Source organism: Ylistrum balloti, unplaced genomic scaffold (assembly GCF_031769215.1).
Source record: "Ylistrum balloti isolate Yb309-2 unplaced genomic scaffold, AGI_CSIRO_Ybal_v1 Utg369684, whole genome shotgun sequence".
Classification (NCBI taxonomy): domain Eukaryota; kingdom Metazoa; phylum Mollusca; class Bivalvia; order Pectinida; family Pectinidae; genus Ylistrum; species Ylistrum balloti.
Window position 1 is genome coordinate 637166 of NW_026781923.1, and position 21949 is coordinate 659114.

The 21949-nt window shown below is 34.4% G+C and overlaps 1 pseudogene; it reads right to left on the bottom strand.

Annotated features, from left to right (window-relative positions):
* Positions 1–1617: 1617 nt before the first annotated feature.
* The window catches only part of LOC132564926 (uncharacterized), a 39419-nt pseudogene continuing 19087 nt past the window's right edge, over positions 1618–21949 (bottom strand).

The following is a 21949-nucleotide window of genomic DNA, read 5'->3' on the forward strand; positions in this document are numbered from 1 at the left end:
ATAAAAATATTCTATGTCTATTGTAACTTTATATGCTCATTTCACATATGTCTGTTTTAAATGACTCCCCGATAAATAAAAGTACACACTGAGCAGTCATATTCACACCTGTCCGCCATCAAGGGCGTTCTAATGCATGTATCTATTATAATTAAATATCTTTTAATTAGAAAGTTTTTTTTCTCAACGATGCATAATAATCAAAGACAATCGCTAAAATATTTATGGTTTTCTTTAAAAGTTGATGGAAAATATATACATGGGTCTTAAAATTCCGTACTTTGTAATCGTTAGGTAAGTTAGTTAACAATGTTAGTCATCGGAGTAACAAAATCTACCGTCAGAAGTTAACAATGGCTGCATTACTACATATGATACTACTTCATATAACTCTGTGTAATGATGAAACATTGGCAGGCGATTCGATAATCCACGAGGATTTATACGACAAATAAAACGACAGTAAAGTGGTTGAATGTGTCACAAATACAAAATTATACCTACCTAATAGACGTTAATGGATATAATTTAATGAGGAGTTCACAGGTAAATTATAGAATCAAAAATAAGGACAAGTATCCTAGCGATTAAATTCTTACAAAAAACATATCCGTAAGGAGACCTTCGGCATGTGAGTATCATTACTCTGCAGTCATGGAAACTATAAAAAAAATTCCGGTTATCTTAATCAGTCACACACTTTTACCAGTACCAGCCCACTGAGGTATCGACCATGACACTCTAATTATAAAGGCCATTGAACAGTCACTGACTGTAATTTTGAATATTCAGACAACAACATGCAACACGTGCGTATTCTCTTGCTTCAGTGTTTCATCATTTCTATTTCAGTACTGATGTAAACAGAGACGTTTAATCAGCATGTCACGTTTTCATTCATTCAAACAGTGGCATGATTCAGAATAAACTTGACGTTATTCTAAAACTGTATCTAACTCTGAATTTATATCAAAAAGTTCTTTTCACTTGTGTATCTTTGTGTAGTATCATTTTATTCGTTAGTACTATTGCTCTTTGTACATCAACATTACATCGCAAACACAAAAGTTCACGAGACGATGAAGTATATTTGATTGTTTTCGTTATCCCTGTATTATTTCAAAGGTCTCCGCTTGAATCTTTCTTTTATTCATATGTTTGTACCCTTGTTGCGTTCATTGAGTTTAAAATGTCAGGTTTCTATTGAGAAGACAGGAAGAAAATTCCTTAAACTGTGTAAAATAACCTAACATCGATGTCAGATTTAGTTGGTGTTAATCTTAGATTATATTGCTTTGCAAACATATGTTGATGGCAACACATGATCAGCACCATGTATCATTCATTTGGCATTAATGATTTCAGACAACAGATATGTTGATTAAGTTGTTGAATCACATAAAACAAAACATTTCGATTACCGTGTCATATAAATGACAATAGAAGTGAAGGAACATTTGTTTGCATACAAGACAAGACATATATATTCTGATTTGAAGACATAAACTTTAATTCTATTATTTTGAAGATTTATATTCAAGTAGTTGTACATCAATCCTGATAACTTATGAATCTTTAACAAAGACGAAAATCTGTACTATTTTCCATTACTTTTAATCAATTTAGTTTAAAACCAGAAAACATACTCCAAGCATAAATGTCAGCACCACTATCATGTCTACCGACCTTCACCCATACGTCATCTCCACTGTCCAGCTGTAAAACAACCATACCACTGCTTGAACCGACATGATATCCACTTGCAGAAGCAATGGATCCCTTAATAGCGCCATTCTTCATCAGAAAAGAATCTAAATAATGACTAGTCTGTGTTAATATATTCCACGAGAAAACGTAAGTTCCCGGCTGTTCGCAGGTAAATGTTCCGGTGTGTTCCGAGTACAAATCCCCGTTATTAGTGATGACCTGATCGAACACGATCTCTTGATTAATGGCTGGTGCAATAACGTGGCTTCCAAGATTTGCATGAAAGGCCACAACATTCATAGACCCTGTAATTTTGAAAAGAAAAGAAAAGAAAAAAAAATTATAAAGGAAGTGAATTTTTCTTCAGTATCACGAAAAATTTGGAGAAGATATATCCAGCAACAGGGAATAATGGGCATGTTTATCACTAGATCAGTGAACACAGATGTACGCAGAGAATCATGAAAAAGAATTAAGACAATGAGACCAGGTGCTCCAGAGGAGAAAGCGTCTTGTAATGACTATCATAATTCATGGCAAATATTACCATATCGGTTTATGTAAAAAAAAAAAAAAAAAAAAAAATGTTTCGTGCAGTTCTCGTCATTTTCTTATAAATGACATATTATCCTATCGTTTATAAAGTTTCAAAATTATGAAAAAAACACACCTTTTCTGTTATTCATATAGGCATAGTAATGCCTAGTCCTTCTTTGCAGTTAAGTCTTTGAGACCAAGAGCTGACTCAGACAAAATACATTGTAAAAAATAACAAGGTATCTTACCGACACGAGTAGAACCAAAATGGTTAGGAGATGTTAGTTCATTGCCTGGGCGACTCCGAATCAGATTATGGCTAGACATCATCACTTGTGAATGTGTATCTGGCATTAACTTTCCGGATCCGTCTTCATTTTGCTCTCGATGTCTGTCAGTAGTGTTGTTTAATACAACTGTTTGTTTAATTGCGTTTTCCAAACTGTTTTCAACCTCACCAGAGAGGTTATCGGTCTTCGTAATTTCTGTTTCTACTTTCCCAGTGGCAACATCGCCTACTTTTTCGGATAACGCTTGCAGCAAGCGATTGTTTTTATTCCTGAGGTCGTCAATTTCTGACTGCATAAGACTTATTTGTCTTTCATCTTCATTCCGATAGTCTTCAAGGATTTGCACACGATTCTGAAGATCATATATCAAAGTAAGGACATGACTTCTGTCATCTGGGAAGTCGGGAGATGATGCCATCCAGCTGTCGGTACTCCCGAAAGTCATCCCGAAAAGAGAAAAGAACGTGAATATAAATTTCGAACCCATTTTTATCTCAGACGTTGTTCTATTGAAGTCATTACCTAGTCCGGTCTTGACTATTATCTAAAGATCCGACTTATGACTTTAACACCTGTCTAACGTCGTGGTCATTCCCATGGCGTGTAATTATGTCGATAGATTACCCATTTCATTTAGTGCAAATTTTGAAGTTTTCAATGTACTTAAAATAAATATTTCTTATGTTCATATTTGCCCGTCGTTTTACAGATTTTAAGTCAAAATATTAATTTTGTTGGCGAGTTAGTATTTTCTTGTTGCCGATTATAAGACCTGTTTCTATAATGACGTAATCAGTAAGATATTTGTTTTGTAATTCGGGACTGTCCTACCTCGTTATCATAGAAATAGGTCTAAAATCTACACGGACTTTGATGTCATATTATAAGTGACAGAAATAAAATAATTCATATATTAAGGGTAACCAAATATTCAACTTTTACCCATGGATCCAATTCCCGCGGTCTTACAGATCGTGCCACTGTTGCCTTGACGTTATTCACAAGTGATCGTGCTCAAGCATCTCCGCAATATTCCATCATTTTATGGAAGATTTTTCTTGTACTTGATTGATTTCGAGTGCATTATTACGACTTTCACGTATTTGCACTACCATCCTTAAACATTTGTATATAATTAAATGAGGAACACGTTTTTAAATAAACAAGAAACAAAATATTTGAGCTTTAATAATGCTTCGTAATCTTGATGACTCAATAGGCCAATTAGGCGTTGTTGATGTGGAAAGGATGACAATTACGTAATTCATCCAATTTACTCTTCAAATGGAAATGTTGCGGCTATGAACGAATAGTGATTTTTTGCAGCTATTTACTTTGACGTGATACCAAATGTTCAGTTTTGATATATCTAATATGCAGGCAACTGTTATTACCACGTCACACGAGGCAATTAAGATCAGAGCTCCTGGTTAGTCCAACTAGCAATCAAAAGATTTGTTCTTAATAGGGGTTTTCTCAGGAATAGACGATGATACCGATGTTTTCTAAGCAATCCACGAAATTGAAAATGACAATAAAATTTACATGTGACACGATATAGAAAGAGGAAGTAATCAAGAACTTAAACAATGCATGTTTATGAAGACAGGTTATTACAAATCCCAAATCGAATATATATATTTTTTCTTTTCATTTCTTTTTACAAAATCCTTGCTAATATCGCCTCGCGGTACACCAAAAGGTCCATGTAAACGTCTTGGTTCTAAGGTCAATATCCGACATTTCATAAAAAAGCGTTTTATGTACAAACTAAATCAAACTGAGCGCATGGAATATACCGATGCACATGAAACTTGGTTTAAACTTTTTGAAGCTGTGAGAAAGAGCGGGCGTTTTGATTTGATGAGTAACAGTATAGAATTGACACACGTGGATCAGATATCATTGTTTCCTTGATATTTGTTCATGTCTTCATGGATTGTTAGATACCCAAAGGTATATTCGATATTTGTTTCAGGGAATTTGAGTTATCATGTTGTTTACAGAAATGGGATATGACAAATGCTGTGATACTTTTAAGCGTATTTTTTAATTTTTGTGTTGAAATGATTTTTAATTTGTCTAGATCATGTTGACTTCAGGGTTTATTTTCGTATTGCATGTTAACACCCTATTCTATTGTGTCTTCATTCCGATATCATTGTGACATATTTAATGGATGGATTTCTAATCAACGAGTAACATGGCTGTTACGATAGGTTATTCTTGTAACTTGACTAGCTTGCATGAAATATTCTTTAGTCAACTTTGTGTACTATTTATGCCGTGTATTTTGCCTTTTTGTGATGATGCTTCACTGTATTTTCTCCATGAGTGTGGCACTATGCTATAGATTGTCTTTTCGTATTGATGCTTCACTATAGTTTGTCCCTGAGTGTGGCACTTTGCTATAGATTGTTCCTGAGTGTGGCACTATGCTATAGAATGTCTTTTCGTATTGATGCTTTGCTGTATTTTGTCCCTGAGTGTGACGCTTTGCCATAGATTGTCCTTTCTGCTTTACTATATTTTGTCCCTGAGTGTGGCACTTTGCTATAGATTGTCCTTTCTGCTTTACTATAGTTTGTCCATGAGTGTTGCACTATGCTATAGATTGTCTTTTCGTATTGATGCTTTAATATATTTTGTCCATGAGTGTGGCGCTTTGCTATAGATTGTCCCTGAGTGTGGCACTATGCTATAGAATGTCTTTTTGTATTGATGCTTTACTATAGTTTGTCCCTGAGTGTGGCACTTTGCTATAGATTGTCCTTTCTGCTTTACTATATTTTGTCCATGAGTGTGGCACTTTGCTATAAATTGTCCTTTCTGCTTTCCTATAGTTTGTCCCTGAGTGTGGCGCTTTGCTATAGATTGTCTTTTCTGCTTTACTATATTTTGTCCATGAGTGTGGCACTATGATATATATTGTCTTTTCGTATTGATGCTTTACTATAGTTTGTCCATGCGTGTGACGCTTTGCTATAGATTGTCTTTTCTGCTTTACTATATTTTGTCCATGAGTGTGGCACTTTGCTATAGATTGTCCCTGAGTGTGGCACTATGCTATAGAATGTCTTTTCGTATTGATGCTTTACTATAGTTTGTCCATGCGTGTGACGCTTTGCTATAGATTGTCTTTTCTGCTTTACTATATTTTGTCCATGAGTGTGGCACTTTGCTATAGATTGTCCCTGAGTGTGGCACTATGCTATAGATTGTCTTTTCGTATTGATGCTTTACTCTATTTTGTCCATGAGTGTGGCACTTTGCTATAGATTGTCCCTGAGTGTGGCACTATGCTATAGATTGTCTTTTCGTATTGATGCTTTACTCTATTTTGTCCCTGAGTGTGACGCTTTGCTATAGATTGTCTTTTCTTATTGATGCTTTACTCTATTTTGTCCCTGAGTGTGGCACTATGATATAGAATGTCTTTTCGTATTGATGCTTTACTATAGTTTGTCCATGAGTGTTGCACTATGCTATAGATTGTCTTTTCGTATTGATGCTTTACTATATTTTGTCCATGAGTGTGGCGCTTTGCTATAGATTGTCCCTGAGTGTGGCACTATGCTATAGATTGTCTTTTCGTATTGATGCTTTACTATATTTTGTCCATGAGTGTGGCGCTTTGCTATAGATTGTCCATGAGTGAGGCGCTTTGCTATAGATTGTCTTTGCGTCTTAATGCTTTACTGTATTTTGTCCCTGGGTGTGATTTTTTTTAATGATTGTGTCCTTGAGTTTTGATGATTCGCTTTAGTTTGTCTTTGTTGATGGTTTGCTATATTTTTCTTTGAGTGTGATGTTTTCATGTCTTGCTATCAATGAGTAACCCTTTATGTGTTTTTGTGTTAATTTAGGGGCTAGCAAGCTGACGTGTTGTCCTTGCACTTGTTTTATTTACTTTTCCTTTACATTGACATACGGTATTTTCTGTGTAACTGATTAATGATGCCAAGGAAGAAACATTTTGTTATATTTTACATCATTGATGTTGCATTACCCCTGCGTTATCCCTGCTTTGTATCTTATGTTCTTCTATTCATTTCATTAACAGCATTTGCATAAGTAATGTAGTGGCACGGTGATGTCAGTCGTATCTGATCATAAATGATTTGAGTCCATATATCATATTTAAATCTAGGAAATGGTACATATACCAAGAAGATATAGAAATTTCAGGATTTTCGGTATTTATTTGGAGTGTTTTTATTACATCAGTTCAGCTGTGAGCATGAATTACAATAGAAAATAAGTTATCAATTATATAAATGGACACAATTTACAATACCATCACCACAGAATCCGAAAGGGTTGCAGCGATTTTTATCACATATGCAGTGTATTTTATATAATTTGATATTTTTGAATTCGATATGTTCATATGGGAAGGCCGATTAGCCATACTTTTTGTATGTATTTTATTAACTTTCAGCTAATATCACTATCAGTATGCGGCACGTAAAATTTCTATATATATGTTCGTAACAATAACATGATTGGTGTTATTGGTTATATGTATCACCGATCATGCTGTATGTATTTCTGTGTATTTGTTTCCCAACGCCTAACAACTTTGTTCCTTACTGGGTGATCATATGTAATCCGACATTGTTGTGCGAGTAACCAAACATGAGGTGACTTCTACTTCTAAATCTTCATTTTAAATGTACTTGGTATGGTAAAGGTATCCTCGTTGCAAATCAGTAATGTAAAGTTTTGTTTTGGAAATGATAACGATGTTACTTCATTTCTTATAATGAAATACCTATCGTCTAGATGAGTTGAAGACGGTACTGTTACAATTTGTAATTATATTTGCTTTATAAAATCATAAATTCAGTCTTTATTGTTGTCTTCCAACTTTGCACCTTTTTATAATAATTATGTTATATTAAGTTTCCTGTTTCAAATAGACATTGTACTTAAATGTTTATTCATTATAATTTTAGTGCATGGACCGGAAACAAGCCACAACAATACCTCTTTGTGCAAAATAGCAGACAGCTTTACAGAAACGGATATGACACTTCTATGTTTTTCTCGTTACCTGAAAATGTATAGTTCAAGGACATACCGTACGCTGGTCAGCGAAAGAAAGTGACAGTTACTTAAATAGACACTAATTGCGTTTATGTTACTTCATATCCTATGAGGAAATATATTTTTAAAATCTTACAAAGAAATTGTATATCTCTTTGTTGTGTATGAAGTTTGATGTACCCGATGATGTGCTTTCTAGTGACATTTTCAAACATTTTGATATCTATTAGCGAACGTTGTCCGAAAACGTTTCTCCATTCCACGTATAACAATTTAGAGTATACACATACATTTAATTTTTTTTTTCTAAATATAAGATATTGAATATTATAAATTTATTGGGTTTTTTTTCCCTATTTTACCTTTTGGATTCAATACCTATTTCTAGCAATCTGGATTTTTGTCGAAATGATAGGCTTCTAAAAGTTCTAAATGGTTCAAACAGCTGTAGGATGTAGTTTCATTTATTATTTTTGTCTACTCTATATGGTTATAAATTGTACAATCATCGGTTTGTTCGTGAAAGAATAGCAGGTCATACATTCAGGAGTCACGTTGGATAAAAATGACATCAGCTGACCCTATAAACCAGGATCCTACATACAACTACCACTGGAAGTAAAAAAAATCCCTACTTTTTGCAGACTTAAAAATCGATCTTATCTAATTTATGATGCATCCAGGCAATGGGTGAATGAACCAGCGGTTTTATTTAATGTAACGTTTTGGCAAAAGTAAACATGAAATCAGGCAGAATTTGCTTTCCACATATTGAAGTTTTTTTCCTTTCCTATTCTGCCTTAGGCCTGTCGAATAAAAAGCCACCTAGGGCTTTTTCGCCCTACACGATTTTATCTCTCTATCAAAATATATGGAAATGCATTGATAATGCTTTCAGCCTATACCATCACTGTTTTGTGCGCACGGAATGAAACGTGCACAAGTCTATTTATGTCAAACTATGGACTTTGATGGAGACAGAAGCGGAATGTTCAGAACGAACTGCAACCCTTCTTAATATTGACATTTTGAAAGGTTCTAAATTTGCTCTATACCGCTACAATGGCATAAATTAATCATCTTTGATACGAAAACAACCATTCGTAAAGTAACGTCTCCTCTCTTACATCCAGACATAAACAAATCATTATAATTTAAAAAATATGGTTGATGCAGACGTCTAGACATCGCTTCATTTGTGTTTTTAAAAATGGTCGGTAAATTAAAACGACACTTCTCAACTGTGAGTATAATTCGTCTCGAGTTTGTGAATTGCACCCTCTAAAAGTATTAAGGTAGATGGTGCTTATATTGATTAATACAGCTGCCGTGCAGTACAATATATATCAAACGCACAATACAATGAAACAGCGTTTTTGTTGTACGTGTTTAAATTATTCCAACAAATTTCCCTCCATAAACAAATAAAGGGTATCTTATGCATTGACCGATTTTTTTTCTTTTTAATTTAAAGAATTTATCTTTAAACACATTCAGTTGCATTTATTTTACAATAAAGTTAATATGAAATCATGATAAATGTCTGGAAAACATTTCTTAAACAAGTGTTTAGAAAATAAATGGTAGAATATATTTTATATTTACAAAGAAGAAACATTCCATGTTTTCCTTTCCCTACAGAATATTAGTAACATATGGAATCTTACTTTAAAATTGATAGTTTTAAATCATACCAATAGGAAATAAACACTATCTTAAGGTCTTATTTAAGCGGAACTCTCCTATACTTATACTTGAAAAACCCAAATAAGAAAGTGATTAAAATAACCAAAATAAAAGCCTATTTACTCATTAGAAATAAATATATAAATAACACGTTACTTATTATATGCAGTATCGCAGCATGTATCACATGTTCGCTTACTTTAAGATATATACATAGCATTATACTGTTTGGGAGGTGTCATACCTGCAGTAATCATGCTTCTAAATCATAAATGAATACACCTGTATAAACATTGATAATGACACCAGTTATTGTAAATAGATTCATAATCTATCTGATATTACACCTCTATGTCAGATCAACTTCATCTCAAATGACTTTTTTAGGTTCTGTATGAAACGTCGAGCAAATTACTGAAAATCATACAACCCTTTCTGACATACTGTTGATTAGCCACTAAATTCTAGAATTTGATTTACTAAAGTTTTTAACTACCTTGCTCAACACATTTAGACAAAAATATACCAAAGATACCTATGTTTGAACAAAGGGTGAACTATTTAGTGAAAACTAAACCGATATAATAATTTTAAGGTCTTGACACAATTTTATTATTTTAGTTCATTTAACGTTTGCCCTAATCGTGATATTGTTTCCAGTTTAAGATAGTTTTCTTTACAACTTCATACAGTGACAGATTTATCGACGACAAAGGAATTTCCTTTTATTTCCTAAGAGTTGGACAGGAAGAATTTGATATCCTTTACCATCATGTTATGTTTTCTTATCATAAAATTGTCAGACAGTTTTTATTGTCCCTTTTATAATATCATAGTTAACTGGCAGCTGATTTCATGACGCTATAAATCACTTGTAGAGACCGAATACAACATATCGAATCCCTGGTGCATGATATGTTAGCCTCGCAATGCTATATAAGCCAGCATGATAAAGACATATCAATGTCTTCATTGTGTCCCGATGGATACACGAACAACTAATGAAGTACATCTTGACCTGGCGTGATTTATTGATCTATTTGGATATAGTTGAGCTTACTTTCTGTCCCTAATTTTAGAATATTTTGGTGTACATACTTGGTTTCCAGGGAATTATGCGTTAAATTCTATCATTGGACGTTCTTTCATACTCTCACGATCATATCACGCACTTGATGTTAAAAGGATCTTTGTTGGAAAGAGTTTCCAGAAGTAGTACTCCGATGCCAGAGCACTACAAACATAAACGGTTTTATGTGCCATGCAGGCTTTCATGTTTACTAAGAAGACTTGCGTTTCTTAGAACACTGTACTTTTGCTCCTTGATATTTGTCTGCGAGGCGCGTTTAACAATAGACAGAATGTGGCATCTTGTAACATTGTTTGTAAACATGATGCATCTCTCTAAAAAAGGCACTAATACTGTATTTGAGAAGCGCGTCACCGATGTAAAGGGAAATAAAGAAAACTGACAAAAGTCAACGCCAAAGAGATTAATAGAATTTTTCGCAGGAGCCTTATAACATATATCACACGTTTCTGATGCTGGTGTATATTTATGATCTTGGGAAAAGAAAACATATCACGGCAAACATATTGAAATAAAAAAGTTAAACATTTTTTCATCGTTAAGGATTCGATGTTTTAAACGTCTACACTAATGAGTAATCAGTTTAGGAAACACCTACATGTATCACAGATATATAGTAGTAACAGTTTCGTCTAAATTTAGTTGATGATAAATAAAAAGTTAAAAAGAAAAATATTTATAGAAACCAGCATGACGGATTGTCCTTTTCATAACATATTAAGTCCGATGCCATAACCTGATAATTGCCATGTATGAATTTTACGCTGTTGTTAATACATTATTTGAAGAAACATGTCTATCTTAGACTTATGTGGTGCAGAGAGTAATGTTAATGTACAACCTCTACGTATTTTTGCTATATCATGTTTGTGTCTTGAAAACATTTCGTGTTTTTCTTGCTGCTACCTCTAGCTATTATCACAGTTGTGCTGAGGGGTCACACTAGCTCAAGGACTAACTAGTTTAAATTTACAGCGAGTAGGGAACAATTACAACGTCTGGAATAGTGGTTTTAAACTTACAAGCTGATCTGTGAGAAAACATCACTGGAATTCAAAGTATAAGTCTTGTTTCAACAAAGACGTATGCAAACATTGTTTGGTCTGAACTATCTCTTATATCTCCAGTATCGTTAGTTAAGGGCAAGTTCTTGTCTGACAATACTAATAAAGATCTTTATTCTGCAAGATTTAAAACAAAATAAATCAGTAGAAAAAACGTGAAGACATTTTCGTTTTTGCTCCACATACGATAAATCTAAATTTTATCTCATCTTGGTTGTTTATTTGGGACAGGATATATATCTGCAAATGTGTAGTATTGCCTGCAGGATATGTTGAAATCTCTAAGGGAACTCATCTTCTCGTACTTATAATCTTTGAAAATTGTTTTTCATGTTTTACATGTTTGTCCTATTTTTATATGTTTAAAATATCTGCTGCTGTTATTGTAATATATGACGACGAAGAAGAAAACAGGAGAATACATGTTAACACAATCTAAATCCAAATAAAAGCATCAAACATGCTTCATCTTGCACAAAGAAATAGGAGATTTCTTAATGAATTCACTATGAAGACCGAAATACTTCTTCATTGATTTTTTTTTATCAACATGCATCTTTTGAAACCTTGTGTTACAACTTTGTCCGTCAATTGACGACTTCTTTCATGAAAATCGTGATAATGGAAACAGGCCTTAGAATATAGAATCAACTGCTGGATGTAGGGGTGTTGCTTTCACAATTCACAATAGAGAAATTGAAATCATCACTCTTGTCATATAGCTTGGTGAGAACTGTCAATGTTGGTTTCGCCTAAGGTAAAGATCGAGATAAAGGGTTGATGTAGAAGAATCTGTCTTTGCCTACATTCTCAAAACTACCCACTGTTAATGTGCGAAGTTGCCAGAAAATACTTTTGAACCTTTGTCTGCATCGGAATATCTACAGGACGCTCTACTTTAGACTTCTGCAAAACAAGCAGAGAAGGACAAATATGATCGAAGGCATGTTTTCGATGTTTTCCTTGGTCACCAGAAATCAAGCTGGGAATTAGAATTAACAACAAAAAATGTAGTAGATAGCACTGGTTGGTACTATACGATCGTATATATCACCAGTAAAGTATATTTTTGTTGACTCTAGGTTTTAGACCAGTCCTCGTCTATCTGGAAGATGAATCACGCTTTTAGTTCCGAACATGTACTACATTGTGCTACCCCAAAGCTACTGCCCTTGAGATTAAGGACTGTCCTTGTCGGCTTGTCCTGGCGTATTAATGCTATTTCATTAACTTCTAGAAATGCGTAAAAGCGTATATTCATTACACACACGACTTTAATTTACGAATTTTTGTTTAGTTGTCCTTGTTTCATTGCCGTTACAGGTTAACTTTGAATATAAAAATATTCTAGTGCTGCCACTATGTTTTGGAATTCGTTAGTTCCAGGATTTCATATGATATTGTTTTGATACTGCTATTTCGATGTTTTGATCAAATGCTGTTGATCTTAAGTTTATTTTTTTTGTGAAAAAAATATGCTATTGATTGTCAATTCCGGAAATGGATTTATGTTCGCATCGCTATAACGGAAGTATTCCTGATGACTGGGTTCAAGGCTGTCATCCATTTGATTAAGGATTGACCATCTAGCTTCCCATACGCTGTCATGAAGCATTATGGTAGTTTGTCTTCCCCCTCCTTTTTATGAATAACAATTATGTAACATTCTGAATGTTCCTTGTATCAACATTACCGGTTTTATCGCTATCTGACGCACTGTGATTGGATTGTCTGAAAGAATACTATATAAGTCTATCAGGATTGATGAGTTAATATTTATCAGTTACAAAGTTGGCATGGAGACGAATTTACCATGGTATAAATGGCTTCGTTTTGCTTTCGTGCTCACTAGACCAAAACCGCCGTTAAAGTTCATTTCCGAAACACTGTCTTAAATTATCCAGCCATGGATACGATTCGCCAACATGTCACTCCAAACAAACGTATAGCTGGGCTATATTTAAAAGTTAAAAACCAAGCACTTGATGATTCAGCAGTTGGGATTCCGTTTATAACAAGATATTTTAGATTGGATGGAGGACATTATATAAGTATATAGGATAACATAGAGTTAATCACGTGACCAATGGGCTCTTCAATCTAACGTTAGGGAAAACATAAGAAGCATCGGATCCCAATTCTCGGTAGTATTTTGATGAAGATCATGTTGAACTGTACTCGTCTTTTGACAGAATTCTGCAAATCAACTAAATACAACCATGATAAGTATACAAACATGTTTTACTCTGACATGACATATCATATATTCTAGTTTCCCCCGTATTATCATTTGTTTTCATCCATCTGATTAAACAGGCCTAGCCGACTTCTGAAAACAATAAAAGCTTATATTCCTTTTCCCTTCGGAACTTATACGTTTGATATCGATCTAGAATGAAGCAATAACACCATATACATAATACCATTCGAATAATTTGGCCTCACCAAACCGAACCGAAGATCCGAACCTAATACCGACTCGCTCAAGGGGTGAAGGGAAATGTGTTTTAAATGAGATATTGTCAACTTTCCCCGGTATGTGATATACATCTCCTCCATTTAATCCATCTTTTTTCATATTTGTCCCGACTTCTCGTAGCTTTGTTTTAGTCTATAAACTAAGACCCTCTCAACGGTGTTTCCGTCAAACACATCTAGCGTGGGGCTAGCGAAGCCTGTTCGAAAAGCACTTACAATCCGCACACGCCGTTTTGTAAATCAATATTTTATTTACACTTACTCCTCAGTTTTTAATCTTATCCTATGTTTTACGAGTATATTTGTTCATTATGGGTTGTACGATTATAGCAAGTTTCTGATTTTCCTCGACCGGACCTAGTGGTTTGGAGAAATTGAAGGCTATAATCCTCCATCCCATACTTTAACGGCATAATTACCTCTGATAGATTCCATTTTGGTTTTGTGGAATTCCTAGACACAATGTGTGCATGCTTATATGAAAAATAAGTACCTCGAGTATGCTGAAATACAACGATTGACTAAATGAGAACTTTTTTTACAAAGAAAGCTAAACGGCGGTACAAAAATATAGTTTTAAACTATATTGATAGTACTTTGTTTCTAAAAATATGTTCAAATCAAAATAGAAATAACTATGGAAGAAGAAATTGTGAAAATGGTCGAATTTCGAATAAGATCTTTTAACAGATTATAGGAATACCTATGGAAACAGATCCTCTCTTGACCAACGAGTCTGAATCAACACGAGGACTGAATATATCGAAGTGTTTAACTAATCAGGTAACGAAGACCTTGCGAAAACCTGCACTTTCTATTTCAGATGTATTGATGCTGTCTTGATATCTGTCACATTTACCCACCGGAACTAGAAATCTAAGACATAATGAATTCTTTCTCATCCGCCGCTTACTTTTATCTTTTCCTACAACGAAACCAACAGGGACAGTTTTTATGATGTGAGTGATAATTTCATGTTCCCTCAATTAACCTTTTTGAATTTCTGGTTATTTCTGTAGAGCAAATCCACATGTGTACATGTAGCAGTTGATTTGATATTCAAGAGCATGTTCTCAATATCACGATTTTTGTGCAAGAATTAGTTAACTAACAGACAAACTAATAACACATGGTTTCAAAAGATCAAAGTTGATGAAAATTATGGGGAAATTTACGGTTGTGATAGTAATCTCAGTGACAAATATTTTTTCTTATTCTATCTTATGTACCTTAAATATCCAAGAGAATATATCCACAAACACTTGTAACTAACGCGCCACCTGCATGCAATTTCCATGGCAACCTGTAATTGCACCATTAAACAAGACGACATTCCAGAGTGACCCTATAGATATAATTAACAAGCGATGGTGTCATTCAATGTTCGATATAAACTTTAATTGAATGATCCTTGCGGTTTCGGTGCTAGATCCACTTAATGATAAAACATCTTGATATGATGTATTGACCATACAAAATTGAAATGTTAAATCTTTTAACAATGTGCATTTACTCTTAATGGAAAATTTTTGACATAAGATTTATAAACTTTAAAAACTGACATCTCTTTCACATTAGTTTGTGAACTATATACAGATATCCAGAATGATACAATAAATTGCGATGTTTTATCTGTAGTGTTTCTGTCTCTATACCACCTCTGCATGACATGCCCCCTGGGATGACTAAACCGGTCCTACACCTTATCAGATCACCAGTTCAGTACCGGCACTGTTAGAATGATACAATTACATTGATGAAGTATTCATGGGATGGAATCTATTTAAAGCGTTTTATGAAGGTTTTACATTTACACTTGCAATGAACTTCGGACGAACCTGCTAAAAAATCAAAGGATCATACGATCGATTCTGTCGAAGTGAAATAGATATATGAGTGTGACTGTAATGCAGACACTTAAGTATTATATTGTACACACAATGAATAACACATTTCAATACAAATTTTCAAATAGATAGAGTATAGACATATTATTAATTAAATTGCACTTTACAGCTGCTTCCTTCGGACTTGAATTGGTAACTAGGGAGGTGAATGACAAAAATAAGAAGTGGTCGATGTGTAAAGACCCCCTAGCATTTCAGTACAGGTCAAATTAAAATGATAAACTCACCGGCAGCATGTACTATTGTATCTGTTTGATGTTTTAATGGGTTTATTTTCTTTCAATTAAGAACATTGCAGTGTCGATATGTTACTAAAATAAAATAAAAATCAAGTTAAAATGCCACGATTCTTTGCATGTCCAGTTTGATCAGTTCTGATTCCTGTGAAGGACATTTAACGAGAACGAGAATTGAATTGTTTCTGTAAGGTAGGTTTTTGTCACTTCTTCATAACAGTGAAGGTCATATGAGGGACACCATGAGTGGGAAATAAAGCACAGAAAGCAGGAATAGACACTAAAGAAAGGTAGGAAAAGATCAAAATTTTAAGTGTTACAAAAGAGGAAGTATAATTACATAGATCTCTTCAATGTATCCTTGGTAGAAGACATAGAAAACCTGTGATTCTGCAGGGACCCATTTCTTAATATAGCAAATCATATTCTTGGGCTTCCCAGTGTCACTACAGAACAATAGGTATCAGAAAAACTAACCCCGACCTGCAGGGGTTCCCCACCATGTGCAACGAAATACAGTAGAGATATTCTTCTCCGTCTCCCTCATGGTTGTCCCTACAGAACAATAGGTATCAGAGACACTAACCCCGACCTGCAGGGGTCCCCCACCACGTGCAACGAAATACAGATATTCTTCACCGTCTCCTTTATGATTGTCCCTACAGAACAACAGAAGCATAAAGCGTTATTACTGTTTACATTTTATTGCTGGTTAACAAGAATAAAGTGGCTTTGAAAATGTTATATAACATTCCATGTTTGCGCCATTTCAATAATACATTACGTATCAACATGGAAATTCGATTGATATCCATTATATCCCAAGGTTGGTTCTTAAACTATGTTGGATTTGCATCATTCATTGTTAGATTTTAAAATCTGCATAAACAGTCAAAACCGTAAACGAATTAAACAACTATCATTTCCCCATTAGTGTTGTTTTCATGTTGAAAATCATTTTAAGTTGACTTAGCCTCTGGGTATCACAAGTCAGATCGAATTATTGCCGATTTTATCTCTGGAAAATTTAAATAAAATATTTGATCTCTGTGAATTTCTATTGCCAATCTGTCGGATTGAAATGACATTACAATATCCGAAATCTGAAGAAGAATGATGTATCCTCAGGACAATACATCAGAAGTGTGTGATTATTCATAGATCGCTACAGAATAGAGTTAATGGTGCGTTTAGACACACGCCAGATTTTGTTTTAACTACATTCAATAATATTTATAGTTACCTACGAAGATGTTGTTTTCATATCTTGTATTATGTTCAAACATGTGTTCTGTAAGATTTGTTTATATTATGACATTAGTGAGGATGCCGTTTAAGAGATATGATTCTATTTGTTATAAAAAAAATACAATTTACTGTTTTGGGACACTAACTTTCTACCTGTAAAATTGGGATTTTGAGGCGAAAGCTGATTCGTTCTGATGTCCGAAGTCTTCAGCTGAAGGCAAAGAGGTAGGTTGCACCACCTACCAAGATTTCTAGTTAGAAGACTTGACTGAGATGGAAATGCTGGAAATGTTCGATGCTCGTTAGTCTGCGTGTTGGTTCCATTGTTATATACAAAGTACTCATTTGATGACCTAACATTACTTACTTGACTGACATGGCGAATGTCGTCGACTAAGCCTTAAGACGCTTGTCCTTGTTCTTTTGTAGGAGTGAACGTATGAATTTGAGTTTGGATTATCATTATGTTGACATGTTGGTATTTCTTGTTGCTTTTTGAATGCCACCTTAATTATGTATTATTGATGGGTATGATGACTTGACGATGAAGTTTGATATTGGTCTGCACAAAAGGAAATGTTGAAATGGTATATACTCATAGATACACTTTTAAAATGACCACTTTAAAACAATTGATGACAAAAAGTCAAGTTAACTTAGGATCATTTTTAGAAATTGTGTTTGAAATAAATACTACATCCTGGAAAAAACAACCAAAAGTGAGTACTTAAATAATTTGTCATTATTACACTTTAATGCATAATATCATTTCCTTTCCATACTCTGTCCACATCCCATGTTTTAAAGATGTTATACTTAAGATACAAATATATAGCTGTACATATGTTATGCTATGACCCTACTTGTAATGGACTAAAATGACTTAATGATAAAGGGAAAAAAACTAAGTATTCGGAAACGCCTGACACGGTATATAGTCTATAACGTATGGAAAGCTATTGAATTCTTGTGTCATATGCCAACTGTCTGTCAGTTAGTGAAGTTGATATAGACCAGAAAGATCGGATAGGGTTAGAATGTTCTGGGGAGGATGTCGGATTGCATACATCTCGCGATAAGACACGATACCGCGCAAAGAATCAAGCCATCACTTTAATAAAAAATAATCTTAAGTATATCTTTATTCGGTTGAAATGTTGTTCTCTTTAATGTTCAAAGTGAACAGTTACAGAAACCTACCACACAAAGACTAGACCGACATTATCATATCTGGATATGCACCACAATGAGGTTATTTGTTTGAAACGGGAACACAATTGCATGCTACGGAAGAAACTGTCGCCTAAGGGCTTGTAATCCAAGTTAGCTAATCATCCATTCATACCAAAACTAATGTACTCTTCCTGATCATATCAATTAACGAAAATTTAAAGCGATTTAGAGGCCTGACTATTAAATTTTACAAAACATGTCAGACATGTTAAGATTTGATCTGTAAAAGCATGTAATTGTAAATTACACCAAACATCATTTCCATGCTTCTGACAAAACCATTACATAATGAAATCAGCAACATGATATGTACTATTCTCGTACCTGTTCATCCTAATACTCAACTCAATTAGTACAGAACCGCTTCCTGTAGTAATTAAAAAAACTTGTTATTGCTATAAAAGTGTGAATTAGAACCCAATCAAAGATTCTGTGTGTGTGTGCAAAATTCATTTTCGAAAATTACCAAATCCAAATCCCAATTTTTACTGGTAACTTTTTTTTTTTTTTTTTTTTGCAAATACATGGATTATCTTCTGTGTTAATAAAACCTAGAGCTCTGGTGACATATTATACCTTTGTCATACAGTAGATCTTGACAGGGATCGTGTTCTCAAGCCGTGTAGACAAATGAGAAAGAATTATGGAACAAAGACTAAGTACAAAGATTCAATGTTAATAAACGTTTATGTAAACATTATAAACAAAAATAAAATGTATGTATTAAGAAAAACACCTTCGATGAATTGTGGATATGTTTAGAATGATTTCAATGTAAAAATTGTAACGATAAATATAAGTGTGGCTTCATCTCACCAGAGTAACACCAAAGGCTGAAAGGTTACAACAGGTCAACCCTTTCTGTGGTGAGGATGACATACATTCATAGTTGCATAGCCTAAAATGGTGCTAGTAGACTGAGTGATAAACGGGATCTAATCAAATTAGGAACACGAGGTTTGTAATAAAAATGCGAGGTCAAACACATTACCGATAGTCCGTGTTGTTGGAAGCTTAAACACGTTGGTTGCAGAGAGGAAGTTATAATGTCACAGAACAACGATAAATAATAATGCCGTAGAACAACGATATGTTTTAATGCCACAGAACAACGTTAGGTCATAATGTCACAGAAGAAGATAAGTTATAATGTCACAGAACAACGACAGGTTATAATGTCACAGAAGAAGATATGTTTTAATGTCACAGAGCAACGACATGTTATAATGTCACAGAACAAGATAAGTTATAATGCCACAGAACAAGATAGGTTATAATGTCACAGAACAAAGATAGGTTATAATGTCACAGAACAACGATATGTTATAATGTCACAGAACAACGACATGTTATAAGGTAACAAAATAACCATATGTTTTCGGATCATAGAACAACGCTTGGTTAAAAGGTCACAGAACAACGATGGGTTAAAAGGTCACAGAACAACGATGGGTTAAAAGGTTACAGAACAACGATGGGTTAAAAGGTCACAGAACAACGATGGGTTAAAAGGTCATAGAACAACGATAAACTACAAAAGAATTCTAATTATGAATATCAAGGTTATTGGTTGTGATAGCTTCCTGGAAAATTAGGTACTTTGTTGATGAGCAACTATAAATATCCTGACAATAATGTCACAAACGCTTTAATTGTTCAATAGCAGACAATCCCAGTAATATGATATCTGATCCGGCTTGAGCTTCTAATTGATAGAAAATGATAGAGAAAATCAGAATCACCGTTCACAGATGAGCTCTTTCTTGCAGAGAGTATTGATATTCTTTTAAAAGTAGGCAATACTAAAAATTAATGAAAAGTTATTTATGACCTGTATTTTGGTCGATTCTGAGTTGTCTGACTCACCTAGCCGATTTCCACGCTACTGACCTCTAGCATCTCTAACGAGTAGTTGAAGGGCGAAACCGCTGTATGGCGAAGCTTATTCGATTGTCGTGTACATACATTCTTTTCTAAAAGTGTGTCGCTCACTTGCGTGTCTTTTTGTACAATCCTTTCTGCAAAAGTAATATACCGATATTAACTTCGTTTGATGATGGGAGAACAATACAAATACCAAAGATAATTTCTAATAATGCCGTGTTACTAACCGCGTAACAGATGTTTTTCTTTTTCTCATAACGATAAGAAATGAATACAAAGGACCTGTTTCATGGTACATGTAATTTTGCCAACATCCCAATTTAATCTTTATTGTGTGTCATTTGTAGTATCCCAGTAAAGTCCTAAGACTGATAGTCGTCTAAGGCCTGTTCTGTGACCTATTCTATGCTTCTTGTCATGGGTGTGAGCCAGAGTTTGATTCATTTTGTGGCCACATAAATGGAATTAAAGTATCGAAAATTCCATCGAATTCTTGCACCGCTAAAATTGTTCCGAAAAAGATTTTCTTATGATGGCAGAATCGTGAAAATATATTGAATTTTATCAACATGTTTTTCTTTTCATGATGGAACAAAAATGGGGAGTGGCTATGACAATGTTGGTCGAGTAAGTATAAATTGATGATCCAAAATAACTTCTGATAACGATTGTTGCCATACTTCAGGCACTTCGTTTGTAACTAGATTAGACAATCACAGTGTCGTTTACTTGCAGCCAAGATTTGCGGACGTCGAATTTCTCCAAGATGGATTGAGTCATGGATGTATCATTTACACTGCCGTGGTCAAGACCAATTGTGTCCAAAACATACAAGCACAATGGACAAATAAGATGCGTTTTTCTGCCCTTCATATGATGCCTTTTGGAACTGGCGATCTTTTGTTGAGGTAGATATTGGTACCATCTAAGATACGAGTGACCTGATCACCATAAAAGGTTTTGGTAAATAGTGTATTGTGTGTGAAAGCTTCTTGGCGTGATATCTGGACTCTACCAAGGTATTTGGGAACAACAAAATTGCTTGATATATCAACAATTGACAGTATGTCTTTGGAGAGGTTAGTAATCTTGATCATTTGATTCCATGAAAAATTTGTTTTAAGTTTCCCCCAAAAATACAGAAACAGGTCTATTGCAGTTGCAGGGTCACTTGAAGTTGAAACAAGGGCAGATTCACACATGCCATGCATGTCCTTGAATTGACCAAAGGTCCAGCCAGTCCATGCATGGCAGTCTGAATCTGGTAAATTTTCAAATCATATGTTTTTGGAATTCTCTTGTTTGGGAACTTGATATACAATTTTAAGCAGCTGCGGGAATGAATCCAATGGGTTTGCTTTGCAGTGGAACATAATTGGTTATACTGATCTTTGTATTAGGATGTAGAAAACTTCAGAACATACACGAGCATCAGGAGGGCACCAAAGTGAATTTTATGGATAAATTAGTGACTTAGGAATGTTAATACAGCTGCCGTTATACTCTAAACATAACGAACACACTTCAAATATGCAGATAA